General features: G+C 45.1%; 1 protein-coding gene across 1 annotated transcript in view; it reads left to right on the top strand.

Moving 5' to 3' along the window:
• The window catches only part of LOC124545899 (sterile alpha motif domain-containing protein 1-like), a 127,980-nt gene that overhangs the window by 109,277 nt on the left and 5,147 nt on the right, over positions 1–13,556 (top strand). The gene's annotated exons all lie outside the window — the stretch shown is intronic.

Here is a 13,556-nt window from a genome sequence, read left to right as displayed (position 1 = left end):
AGCACTTCTCCGTGTACTACATGAGTTACAAAGTGGTTGGCAGCACTCCTCTGTGTACTGCACACACTACAAAGTGGTTGGCACCACTTTTCAGTGTACTATGCGAGCTGCAAAGTGGTTGGCAGCACTTCTCCATCTATTGCACCCACTACAAAGTAGTTGGCACCACTTTTCTGTGTACTACACCAGCTACAAAGTGGTTGGCAGCACTTCTCCGTGTACTACATGAGTTACAAAGTGGTTGGCAGCACTCCTCTGTGTACTGCACACACTACAAAGTGGTTGGCACCACTTTTCAGTGTACTATGCGAGCTGCAAAGTGGTTGGCAGCACTTCTCCATCTATTGCACCCACTACAAAGTAGTTGGCACCACTTTTCTGTGTACTACACCAGCTACAAAGTGGTTGGCAGCACTTCTCCGTGTACTACATGAGTTACAAAGTGGTTGGCAGCACTCCTCTGTGTACTGCACACACTACAAAGTGGTTGGCACCACTTTTCAGTGTACTATGCGAGCTGCAAAGTGGTTGGCAGCACTTCTCCATGTATTGCACCCACTACAAAGTAGTTGGCACCACTTTTCTGTGTACTACACCAGCTACAAAGTGGTTGGCAGCACTTCTCCGTGTACTACATGAGTTACAAAGTGGTTGCCAGCACTCCTCTGTGTACTGCACACACTACAAACTGGTTGGCACCACTTTTCAGTGTACTATGCGAGCTGCAAAGTGGTTGGCAGCACTTCTCCATGTATTGCACCCACTACAAAGTAGTTGGCACCACTTTTCTGTGTACTACACCAGCTACAAAGTGGTTGGCAGCACTTCTCCGTGTACTACATGAGTTACAAAGTGGTTGGCAGCACTCCTCTGTGTACTGCACACACTACAAAGTGGTTGGCACCACTTTTCAGTGTACTATGCGAGCTGCAAAGTGGTTGGCAGCACTTCTCCATCTATTGCACCCACTACAAAGTAGTTGGCACCACTTTTCTGTGTACTACACCAGCTACAAAGTGGTTGGCAGCACTTCTCCGTGTACTACATGAGTTACAAAGTGGTTGGCAGCACTCCTCTGTGTACTGCACACACTACAAAGTGGTTGGCACCACTTTTCAGTGTACTATGCGAGCTGCAAAGTGGTTGGCAGCACTTCTCCATGTATTGCACCCACTACAAAGTAGTTGGCACCACTTTTCTGTGTACTACACCAGCTACAAAGTGGTTGGCAGCACTTCTCCGTGTACTACATGAGTTACAAAGTGGTTGCCAGCACTCCTCTGTGTACTGCACACACTACAAACTGGTTGGCACCACTTTTCAGTGTACTATGCGAGCTGCAAAGTGGTTGGCAGCACTTCTCCATGTATTGCACCCACTACAAAGTAGTTGGCACCACTTTTCTGTGTACTACACCAGCTACAAAGTGGTTGGCAGCACTTCTCTGTGTACTACATGAGTTACAAAGTGGTTGGCAGCACTCCTCTGTGTACTGCACACACTACAAAGTGGTTGGCACCACTTTTCAGTGTACTATGCGAGCTGCAAAGTGGTTGGCAGCACTTCTCCATGTATTGCACCCACTACAAAGTAGTTGGCACCACTTTTCTGTGTACTACACCAGCTACAAAGTGGTTGGCAGCACTTCTCCGTGTACTACATGAGTTACAAAGTGGTTGGCAGCACTCCTCTGTGTACTGCACACACTACAAAGTGGTTGGCACCACTTTTCAGTGTACTATGCGAGCTGCAAAGTGGTTGGCAGCACTTCTCCATGTATTGCACCCACTACAAAGTAGTTGGCACCACTTTTCTGTGTACTACACCAGCTACAAAGTGGTTGGCAGCACTTCTCCGTGTACTACATGAGTTACAAAGTGGTTGGCAGCACTCCTCTGTGTACTGCACACACTACAAAGTGGTTGGCACCACTTTTCAGTGTACTATGCGAGCTGCAAAGTGGTTGGCAGCACTTCTCCATCTATTGCACCCACTACAAAGTAGTTGGCACCACTTTTCTGTGTACTACACCAGCTACAAAGTGGTTGGCAGCACTTCTCCGTGTACTACATGAGTTACAAAGTGGTTGGCAGCACTCCTCTGTGTACTGCACACACTACAAAGTGGTTGGCACCACTTTTCAGCGTACTATGCGAGCTGCAAAGTGGTTGGCAGCACTTCTCCATGTATTGCACCCACTACAAAGTAGTTGGCACCACTTTTCTGTGTACTACACCAGCTACAAAGTGGTTGGCAGCACTTCTCCGTGTACTACATGAGTTACAAAGTGGTTGCCAGCACTCCTCTGTGTACTGCACACACTACAAAGTGGTTGGCACCACTTTTCAGTGTACTATGCGAGCTGCAAAGTGGTTGGCAGCACTTCTCCATGTATTGCACCCACTACAAAGTAGTTGGCACCACTTTTCTGTGTACTACACCAGCTACAAAGTGGTTGGCAGCACTTCTCTGTGTACTACATGAGTTACAAAGTGGTTGGCAGCACTCCTCTGTGTACTGCACACACTACAAAGTGGTTGGCACCACTTTTCAGTGTACTATGCGAGCTGCAAAGTTGTTGGCAGCACTTCTCCGTGTACTGCACGAGCTGCAAAGCGGTTGGCAGCACTCCTCTGTATACTGCACACACTACAAAATGGTTGGCACCACTTTTCTGTGTACTACGCGAGCTACAAAGTGATTGGCAGCACTTCTCCATGCACTAAGCGAGCCGCAGAGACCTAACTTCAAGGCCATCAACAGCATCAGGGGTTGGGTATTCTGCCGCCGTCCCACAGAGATCTGTCACAGACTGTGCCTACTAGATGACATAATGTCACCGAGAAAACGACGGATCGTGTTGCTTGAGCCTTTGTTTCTTCTTCGTCATCAGTCTTATGTCTGGTTTGACGCAGTCCGACACGATTTGCTCTTCTATGGCCATCACTTCATCCGAGAATAACATTTAAATCCGTCTTATACCTCATTCACTTTTTGGATGCATTCCAGTCTCTGTCTTTCCCAGCAGCTTATAACCTCCGCAGCTCCGTCTAGTACCGTGGTGGCAGGGGCGTAACCGCATAAATGTGGTGCTATATCCCTCCTGCATGCCTACCCCCCCCCCCCCCAGTTCACTCCATTACCATCTCAACAATACGTCGCCCAAACATCGTCTCTGATAGCCGGCTGCCATTCCAGTCCCCCCCCCCCCTCCGCCCCCCCCCCCCGACCGTTCCACCCTACGTTACAGCAATACCCCAGCCATTCTCCTCCCACTTCAGGCAAAACATGACATAAAGAGAAAAACCTATTTATAACTTTTTTGTTGTAATTTCATGTACCGACACGTTCTGTGACCATGGAAATCTGCTAATCTACTCTTCAATTTGGTCCGACGGAACTAGGCGTACGCGAAACAGCTGTTTGTCCCTGTATTCATCCCTGCATCAATACACATAACACAAACTGCACTCTACGTAAATTTTAATTAAATACGAAACTAAAACTAAACTGTTTCTTCTGAGATCATTTATTTCGCTATTCAGACAACCTTCTTTTGTTGAAAATAAAAAGAAAAAGAACTAATTTAAAAAAAAAACAATTTTTGAAAACGTGAAAAAAGTCTTTGTTGCGAAGTCATAGAAACTAACTGAAATTAAATAACTTTGCAACCTAGAATGTTTTTCACTTTGAAATAATTCAAAACGGTTGCTGTGTCAGCTCGCCAGAAAGGAATGGAATAAATTTTTGTTACACTGTATAATATTGTACTACAAAACAAAACAAACGAATAGATAATTTCGAAGAGATACGCAAATTTGAATACTCATGTAGAAATATAAACTGCTAATGAAATGCGGGTGTCTTAGTGACCTAAACTCTTGTCTTACTTAAAAGCGTTTATCCTCATTCTTTTGTGCGCAATATTTCATAAAAATCAAATTTTCGTGCTCTTGCCATTTGTCGTAGGCTTATAAATCCAGAGGTTTATCTGTACTCAGGGAATCACTGTAAACAACGTGGCAGAGGGCACTTTTTACTGAATCATACATGATCACACATTTTAGTATGTTCCTGTTACAATCGCGGTTGGAGTGTGTGGAGAATTAATACTTTGTGCTAGTGTGCTAATTGTTATTTTCGTAATTTTATCTGCACAGTCTATACGGAATAAATACGTAGGGGCTGAAGAATGTTCATCGTCTCTCACAGGTGGATCTTGGAGTTTGACAGGTGTATATAGTATCGATTCGAGTTCTCATAGTTAAGATTTTTGAACATTTTTGCGACACACACTCTCCAGCCAGAGAAAACTGACAATTCTTGCCATCTTCCTCGTAAGGCGATGTCTCTTTGTGTAACTTTAGTATTTGTTTGAAACGTATTTTTATCGTGGAACTTGCAACAGCTGTAGGATCCGTTGGATACATCAGTACGGATTTAAATACAGGTGTTATCGACGTTAACTGTGCTAGGATTAGAAGTGTCATAAGTATAGTTACTGAATAACATATGTACTTCATTTTTAAGATCTTCTACGTCTACACCCACATACATACTCCACAATCCACCATACGGTGCGTTCGGAGGGTACCTCCTACCACAACTACCATCTTCTCTCCCCGTTCCACTCTCAAACAGAACGAGGGAAAAACGACTGCCTGTATGCCTCTGTACGAGCCCTAATCTCTCTTATCTTATCTTTGTGGTCTCTCCGCGAAATGTAAGTTGGCGGCAGTAAAACTGTACTGCAGTCAGCCTCAAATGCTGGTTCTCTAAATTTCCTCAGTAGCGATTCACGAAAAGAACACCCCCTTTCCTCTAGACACTCCCACCCGAGTTCCTGAAGCATTTCCGTAACACTCGCGTGATGATCAAACCTACCAGTAACAAATCTAGCAGCTTCTATGTCCTCCCTCAGTCCGACCTGATAGGGATCTCAAACGCTCGAGCAGTACTCACGAATAGGCGGCATTAGTGTTTTATAAGCGGTCTCCTTTACAGATGAACCACATCTTCGGCGCAGGGCGGGCAAATATGAAGAAAGGTTGGTTGAAATGACTCTGAGCACTATGGGACATAACTTCTGAGGTCATCAGTCCCCTAGAACTTAGAACTACTTAAACCTAACTAACCTAAGGACATCACACACATCCATGCCCGAGGCAGGATTCGAACCTGCGACCGTAGCGTTCGCGCGGTTCCAGACTGAAGCGCCTAGAACCGCTCGTCCATGAAGAAAGGTTGTATTGGCTCCTTATCCTCGGGGCGCATTAGGTTACGTCCCTACTACTATCGCTATCTCCTTAATTGCGTGCCGATTGTTTTCCGTATATCCTGCTAGAGTAAACAACATCTCGCGACGTGACGCATTTCTTAGCAATATAGGGGAGCACGCTGTTGTTTATCACGAAATGCAGTAAGAGCACGGAGCAACGGCAGCAGTCACAAGTTAAACCATCCGCCAGTCCGTTATACCCAAACCGCAGGCGTCAAATGGATTGTACCTTCCTGTGGGCGCTTAACAGAAATTCTCACAAGTATGTACGGTCAGCGAACACGGTGAACTTTGGCGCTCCAGTTAAATTCAGGGTGATTTGGTTGGGCGAACTAGTCACGCAGACTGAGAGAGTTTGTCTTGGAGAATCACGAATTTTATAAATCTTGTAATCACAGGAAAATCGGAATACTACTGATTATAAATTCTGTTATCGAAGTTTTCCAGTCAAGTGATGTCTGTATTCGTTCACACAGAGATTGTTCGACAAGTCTTGAATGACACGTTTTCCCTCCATATGGCATCAGACATGTTTTTATAAGATTTTCTAGACCAACTTCAAATAATAAGCTGTATTTTTGTCGAAAAGCTAATTTGCTTTATAAATCATAAGTGTTTTATAAACGGAATAAAATGCGATTTGAAACTGTTGTTTGTGTTTGCGTATTATTGAAAAAGGTGAATCAGCTTTCGTCTTTGTACTTGTGCAGTTGCTATCCTCAGTCACAGAACATTTCCTTGGCTTATAGTCTCCCTTGTACCGAATCGGTAGAGGTCGCTGGAATCTAATATATTCATTCGTCCGGCCATCAAACGACAGTGTGCGTAATAGGGTTGACACTGTATTGTTTAATGCTATATTTCATTTCCATGATAGGCCCCAAGTAATTTGTAGCGGCGAGTGTCATTGGTACTTGACCTCTTACGCCATTGGCTGCCCCCTGACCTGACACAACTGGTATCAATCGATCACTCTGAAGAAGACACGTGGCGCAGTGGCTGAGGTGGTTGGGTCGCTATTTCGACAAAAGTCGAAAGGTTGTGTATGAGATTGGACTGGTATTCCTTTATTTACAGTCGTTAGCAACAGTAGCTTTTAACATTGTCTGCAGCGAGTATCTTCACTGAACGCATTAATAAGTGTAAATCATTTCAAAATCAAGTACATACAGTAGTGGAAACCAGTGTAAAAGCATATGAATGTTTTTAGAAAAAATAACATTGTAGGTTGGATTGGTTGTGCAGAGTGTATACGCAATAGTATGAGGTGCAGTATACTGACAGATGCAGTCTAATGGTATCGCATTTGATACCAGTAGTACAGTATTAACAATACGTCAACGATTCAGGTGGTAGAGTGTGAAATTCAGTATAAAGGCAGTACGCTGCGTGTGGTGCTAGTGTGTGTGTTCGTGCCTTTCCTGCTGATAGGAAATAGACACCATTAGTGGCAATGCGTACTGTGTACATAAATCACCATTGCGACATAGCCACACGGAAAACAGTTATCGTGTTATTAAATAGCAAAAATCGGTACTTATAAGGAAATGGGCCTCTGTCATCGTCAAATCGCCAAAAATTGAACTGTTCAAGTACAGTGATTTATAATTTCATTAGGTTCGGCTCACGACATGGTCAGAGCGGAAAATACGAGCAAAGCAAAAAAAAAAAAAAAAAATTCTCAGGCGTCGAAACCGAGTGGTTCTAGGCTATTCCGTCCGGAACCACGCCGCTGCTACTGTCGCAGGTTCGAATCCTGCCTCGGGCATGGATGTGTGTGATGTTATTAGGTAAGTTAGGTTTAAGTAGTTCTAGGGGACTGATAACCTCGGATGTTAAGTCCCATAGTGCTTAGAGCCATTTGAACGATTTTTTACTTTTGAGAAAAGCAAGAGCCACAAAACGTTATTCTTCTCAGTTTGTTGCAGATTTACGGTTGCCAGTAACTGCCAGACGTGTACGACAAATTTTATCAAATGAAAACGTCTTGTATCCAGGAAACGACTGCAGATACATGCTCTAATACCAGGTTAGAATGAAGTTTCTGAAAAACATATGCCATGGACTTCAGAATGGGGTAAAATAATCTTTATTGGTGACAAGAAGTTTAAGATGGTCGAGATGAATTTCGATGTGACTGGCATGATATGAGAAAAGAATAGCAGGTAAGAATGATCAGAAATTTTGATGGTGGAAGAGTTTTGGGCAGCATTCTGCGCTAAAGGTAGATCACGTATTGCTTGGGTGAACACTGGAATGAATTCTAATGTGTACACTGATATGCTAGAGACAGAATGAATTAGAATATATGGGGACCTAAGTCTAATGTTTCAATAAGATAATGCATCTATACATGTTTCTGCACAACAAAACAGAGGTTTGTAGATAAATATTTCGAAATCTTGCCTTGGAATGCACGAAGCACGCGGAAAATCTTTGGCGAATACTTGCAAGATGATTATGAGGTTTGGTTTGTGGGACGCTCAACTAATAACTGTAAGGCATGTTTATCGCAGTGGACGCCGTATGTCAGCCGAAAAGAGCGATACGAGAAGAGCAGACGAGAAATTCGCTGCAAGAACTACGAACTCTAACAAAATCAATGCCGAAGAGAGTTTCTAATGGAATAAGGAAGAGGTTGGACAAAGTACTAACATTTTAATAGCACAAGAGAACAGTGAGTGCCTTTATACCAATTTCCATACGGGAAATATAAGCGTCACATTTTGTACACTCCTGGAAATGGAAAAAAGAACACATTGACACCGGTGTGTCAGACCCACCATACTTGCTCCGGACACTGCGAGAGGGCTGTACAAGCAATGATCACACGCACGGCACAGCGGACACACCAGGAACCGCGGTGTTGGCCGTCGAATGGCGCTAGCTGCGCAGCATTTGTGCACCGCCGCCGTCAGTGTCAGCCAGTTTGCCGTGGCATACGGAGCTCCATCGCAGTCTTTAACACTGGTAGCATGCCGCGACAGCGTGGACGTGAACCGTATGTGCAGTTGACGGACTTTGAGCGAGGGCGTATAGTGGGCCTGCGGGAGGCCGGTTGGACGTACCGCCGAATTGCTCAACACGTGGGGCGTGAGGTCTCCACAGTACATCGATGTTGTCGCCAGTGGTCGGCGGAAGGTGCACGTGCCCGTCGACCTGGGACCGGACCGCAGCGACGCACAGATGCACGCCAAGACCGTAGGATCCTACGCAGTGCCGTAGGGGACCGCACCGCCACTTCCCAGCAAATTAGGGACACTGTTGCTCCTGGGGTATCGGCGAGGACCATTCGCAACCGTCTCCATGAAGCTGGGCTACGGTCCCGCACACCGTTAGGCCGTCTTCCGCTCACCCCCCAACATCGTGCAGCCCGCCTCCAGTGGTGTCGCGACAGGCGTGAATGGAGGGACGAATGGAGACGTGTCGTCTTCAGCGATGAGAGTCGCTTCTGCCTTGGTGCCAATGATGGTCGTATGCGTGTTTGGCGCCGTGCAGGTGAGCGCCACAATCAGGACTGCATACGACCGAGGCACACAGGGCCAACACCCGGCATCATGGTGTGGGGAGCGATCTCCTACACTGGCCGTACACCACTGGTGATCGTCGAGGGGACACTGAATAGTGCACGGTACATCCAAACCGTCATCGAACCCATCGTTCTACCATTCCTAGACCGGCAAGGGAACTTGCTGTTCCAACAGGACAATGCACGTCCGCATGTATCCCGTGCCACCCAACGTGCTCTAGAAGGTGTAAGTCAACTACCCTGGCCAGCAAGATCTCCGGATCTGTCCCCCATTGAGCATGTTTGGGACTGGATGAAGCGTCGTCTCACGCGGTCTGCACGTCCAGCACGAACGCTGGTCCAACTGAGGCGCCAGGTGGAAATGGCATGGCAAGCCGTTCCACAGGACTACATCCAGCATCTCTACGATCGTCTCCATGGGAGAATAGCAGCCTGCATTGCTGCGAAAGGTGGATATACACTGTACTAGTGCCAACATTGTGCATGCTCTGTTACCTGTGTCTATGTGCCTGTGGTTCTGTCAGTGTGATCATGTGATGTATCTGACCCCAGGAATGTGTCAATAAAGTTTCCCCTTCCTGGGACAATGAATTCACGGTGTTCTTATTTCATTTTCCAGGAGTGTATTATGAAAGAAACTAGGTAATTACGTCATGATTGTTTATGTCTTATAAGGATCTTCTACTTCCGTAGTAAATTCGATGTATGTATGCTTCAGACATTGTGTATTAGTTTCGTAGGAATCCTGCCTTGTACTTATTTCCATTACTCAGTAACATTTCTGTGATCCTTAACTCCACATATTACGTAAGCTGTCGTTTACGAGTAAATAGACCTGCTGAACACAACGTCCGTCATCTGTTAGCTAAAGCTGACTAAATGATTCACATTTATTTACAACGAAAAGATTTCCAAAACCAGCTCAGATTATTTTAGTACAGAGTGTAGAGGACAGGATTGTGTTGGCCTTGAAGCATTACCTGGACAGACCAACGTAATTTCATGTAAATTTAACGTCGGAAAATGAATGAAAGCACAGAAATGTGCACTTTTCTATTTATTTGCTGTAAATGACTTCAAATGTAAATGACTTATGTAAATTAATTTTGTGAACTGTAATTATTATTTCATAAATAATATTTCAGAGATAAAGCAGCAATCATACTGTGGCTGACTGCGATGATTCTAATACGTTCCTGCTCTCTCTTGTCTGTTAGCCTTCATACTTATGGGACGCATTATAATTGCGTTCCTTGCGTATCATTCGTTAATCCTTTCTGTGCAGACAAATGTAGTGTAAGTGTCAGGTGCTAGGTTTACAACCATTTGCAATTAATTTAATTAGTTCAGTCTCATCGTTTCTCATTTTAACAGTTCTCCTAATAGATATATGACACATGACATGTTTTAATGCTTTATTGTTACACCCAGAGACCAATACGAGCTTAAATGATAGTGGCTTGGAGACAGCATAGCCGAATACAATTAGTATTCTGCGATTCATTCATTTGCAACTTGCTACGGCGTCCCTGAGATTAATTGCCGATCATCACGAAGCGGTTTGCAAATTTGAATGCAAGCGCGGAACATTGAGTGATTTTGGCACAGTCTCCAAGCTATGATTCCGTTTCATCTGTGCCTTCGATGGGTTGGCAACTGTCCTTGCTTTTTGCATCTACTATCAACATTAAACAGTGTCCAGTTCAAGTAACTAATAAGCGAAGTCTTTCCTGAAGATTTGAGAGGAGCGAAGACTACAACAAAGTTTGAAGTTTACTTAGCTTGTCATGTTGAAATGGCCCCACCTCTTCTTATCTAGGGGCCTGATTCTTGAAACTGAAAATCTCACATCAGGTTTCAACCAATGAATTTGAAGAGTGTTGTTGCACCATTTCTTTTTACGTAGATATATTTTTATCACATTTTAGTATATCATACAATATTTTGATATCTCACATTAGCAAAGCCTACATTACATTGTTCGCACAAAAATACGTCCGATGACATCAGAGGCAAGCTTACGACTCCCACACTCTGCGGAAATAACAATATTCCACAGGGTTTACACTTTTTCGTAACAAACGGATTTCTACTAGTTTCTGTTACGTTATAAATTTCGATTATTATTTGATAAGTGAATCCTCAAATAACCGTATTAAACAGTACAGGATTGCGTAATTAATCATAGAAATTACACTACTGGCCATTAAAATTGCTACACCACGAAGATGACGTGCTACAGACGCGTAATTTAACCGGCACGAAGAAGATGCTGTGACATGCAAATGATTAGCTTTATTCAGAGCATTTATACAAGGTTGGCGCAGGTGGCGACACCTACAACACGCTGACATGACGAAAGTTTCCAACCTATTTCTCATATACAAACAGCAGTTCACCAGCGTTGCCTGGTGAAACGTTGTTGTGATGCCTCGTGTAAGGAGGATAAATGCGTACCATCACGTTTCCGACTTTGATAAAGGTCGGATTGTAGCCTATCACGATTGCGGATTATCGTATCGCGACATTGCTGCTCGCGTTGGTCCATATCCAATGACTGTTAGCAGAATATGGAATCGGTGGGTTCAGGAGGGCAATACGGAACGCCGTGCTGGATCCCAACGGCCTCGTATCACAAGCAGTCGAGATAACAGGCATTTTATTCGCATGGCTGAAACGGATCGTGCAGCCACGTCTCGATGCCTGAGTCAACAGATGGGGGCGTTTGCAAGACAACAACCATCTGCACGAACAGTTCGACGACGTTTGTAGCAGCATGGACTATCAGCTCGGAGACCATGGCGGCGGTTACCCTTTATGCTGCATCACAGACAGGAGCGCCTGCGATGGAGTACTCAACGACGAACCTGGGTGCACGAATGGCAAAACGTCATTTTTTCGGATGAATCCAGCTTCTGTTTACAGCATGATGATGGTCGCATCTGTTTGGCGACATCGCGGTGACGCACATTGGAAGCGTGTATTCGTCATCGCCATACTGGCGTATCACCCGGCGTGATGTTATGGGGTGCCATTGGTTACACGTCTCGGTACCTCATTGACGGCACTTTGAACAGTCGACGTTACATTTCAGATGTGTTACGACTCACGGCTCTACCCTTCATTCGATCCCTGCGATACCTTATATTTCAGCAGGATAATGCACGACCGCATGTTGCAGGTCCTGTACGTTCCTTTCTAGATACAGAAAATGTACGACTGCTGACCTGGCCAACACATTCTCCAGATCTCTCACCAATTGAAAACGTCTGGTCAATGGTGGCCGAGCAACTGGTTCGTCACAATACGCCAGTCGCTACACTTGATGAATTGTGATATCGTGTTGAAGCTTCATAGGCAGCTGTACCTGTACACGCCATCCAAGCTGTGTTTGACTCAATGCCAAGTCGTATCGAGGCCGTTAGTACGGCCAGAGGTGGTTGTTCTGGGTACTGATTTCTTAGGATCTATGCACCCTAATTGCGTGAAAATGTAATGAAATGTCAGTTCTAGTATAATATATTTGTCCATTGAATACCCGTTTATCACCTGCATTTCTTCTTGTTGTAGCAGTTTTAATGGCCAGTAGTGTAAATTTATACCAGCCGACGTCCCACTGTCCTCCATTTCAACTATGGATGTACTAAGATTTTTCCACTCTCTTCCATCTTCTACTCTCCCCTCTTTCTGACATTCCCCGTCTATACCTCTATCCATCTTCCTTTTCATAAATTTTAGCTTTAAATATTACATACTGTGTATAAAATTATACAAAAGTTTCGAGAAAAGCAACTGAGATAATATTGACCTGTCGAGAATACGAAAAATAATGCTGTTATCGAGAACTACTGTCGAGGAAAGGTAATGTTAGAGGAGGATGTCTCGTTACACAACGGCTGTGGGGCATCTGTCGAAGGTGAAAGTGGCTGTAGCAAGACATATGGCGCACATGTAAACTGTTTATTACTCCAACAAACTACAGCAGCTACAGCTACGTACCTTCTTACGGTGACGACCCATATCGCCCTGGTCGCGGGGCGTGTGTCCCGCCTAGATGAAGCTAATGTCGGTCACTGGCTTGCGACAAGCGTCTCGCTGACTTGGAGGACATCATTTCGGCCGATTCAGCCTTACCAGTTGCGGCCTATGGGAGAAAAACATGGGCGTCCTGACGGCGGCAGCCGACACATAGCGGACGCCGATTCGACGCCCGGTTGTGTCGACATCCCACCCTGGCCGTTCAGCATGCCTTACCGGCACCTAGACAGGACTTGTTGCGCTTGAGGTCACATGCGCGGCCCACCAAGCGCCGTCGAAATGCCTCGAAATGGTCGGTATTGCCTCAGCGTCCCAGTTGTAGTTGCAGAGCCATTGCGCGTCTGTATTTCGGCAAAAGGCGCTGGCTCGATCCTGTGTCGCTACGAGGGTAAGTTTCACTCGAGTGATTTGTTCTAAGCCGGCCGTTGTGGCCGAGTAGTCGCTTCAGTCCGGAACCGCGCTGCTCCTACGGTCGCAGGTTAGAATCCTGCCTCAGGCATGGATGTATGTGCTGTCCTTAGGTTAGTTAGGTTTAAGTAGTTCTATGTCTACCTGACTGAGGACCTCAGATGTTAAGTCCCTAGGTGCTCAGAGCCATCTGAATCATTTTTTGATCTGTTTTACTAATCTTTCTCTATCTAAATTTTTTTCCTTCGGGTACCAGGAAACAGTCAACTTCACGGGCCCCAGCCTAGTGATGCTCTTGTTGAT

This window comes from Schistocerca americana, chromosome 8, assembly GCF_021461395.2.
Source record: "Schistocerca americana isolate TAMUIC-IGC-003095 chromosome 8, iqSchAmer2.1, whole genome shotgun sequence".
NCBI lineage: Eukaryota > Metazoa > Arthropoda > Insecta > Orthoptera > Acrididae > Schistocerca > Schistocerca americana.
This window is presented reverse-complemented; position numbering and strand designations above follow the sequence as displayed.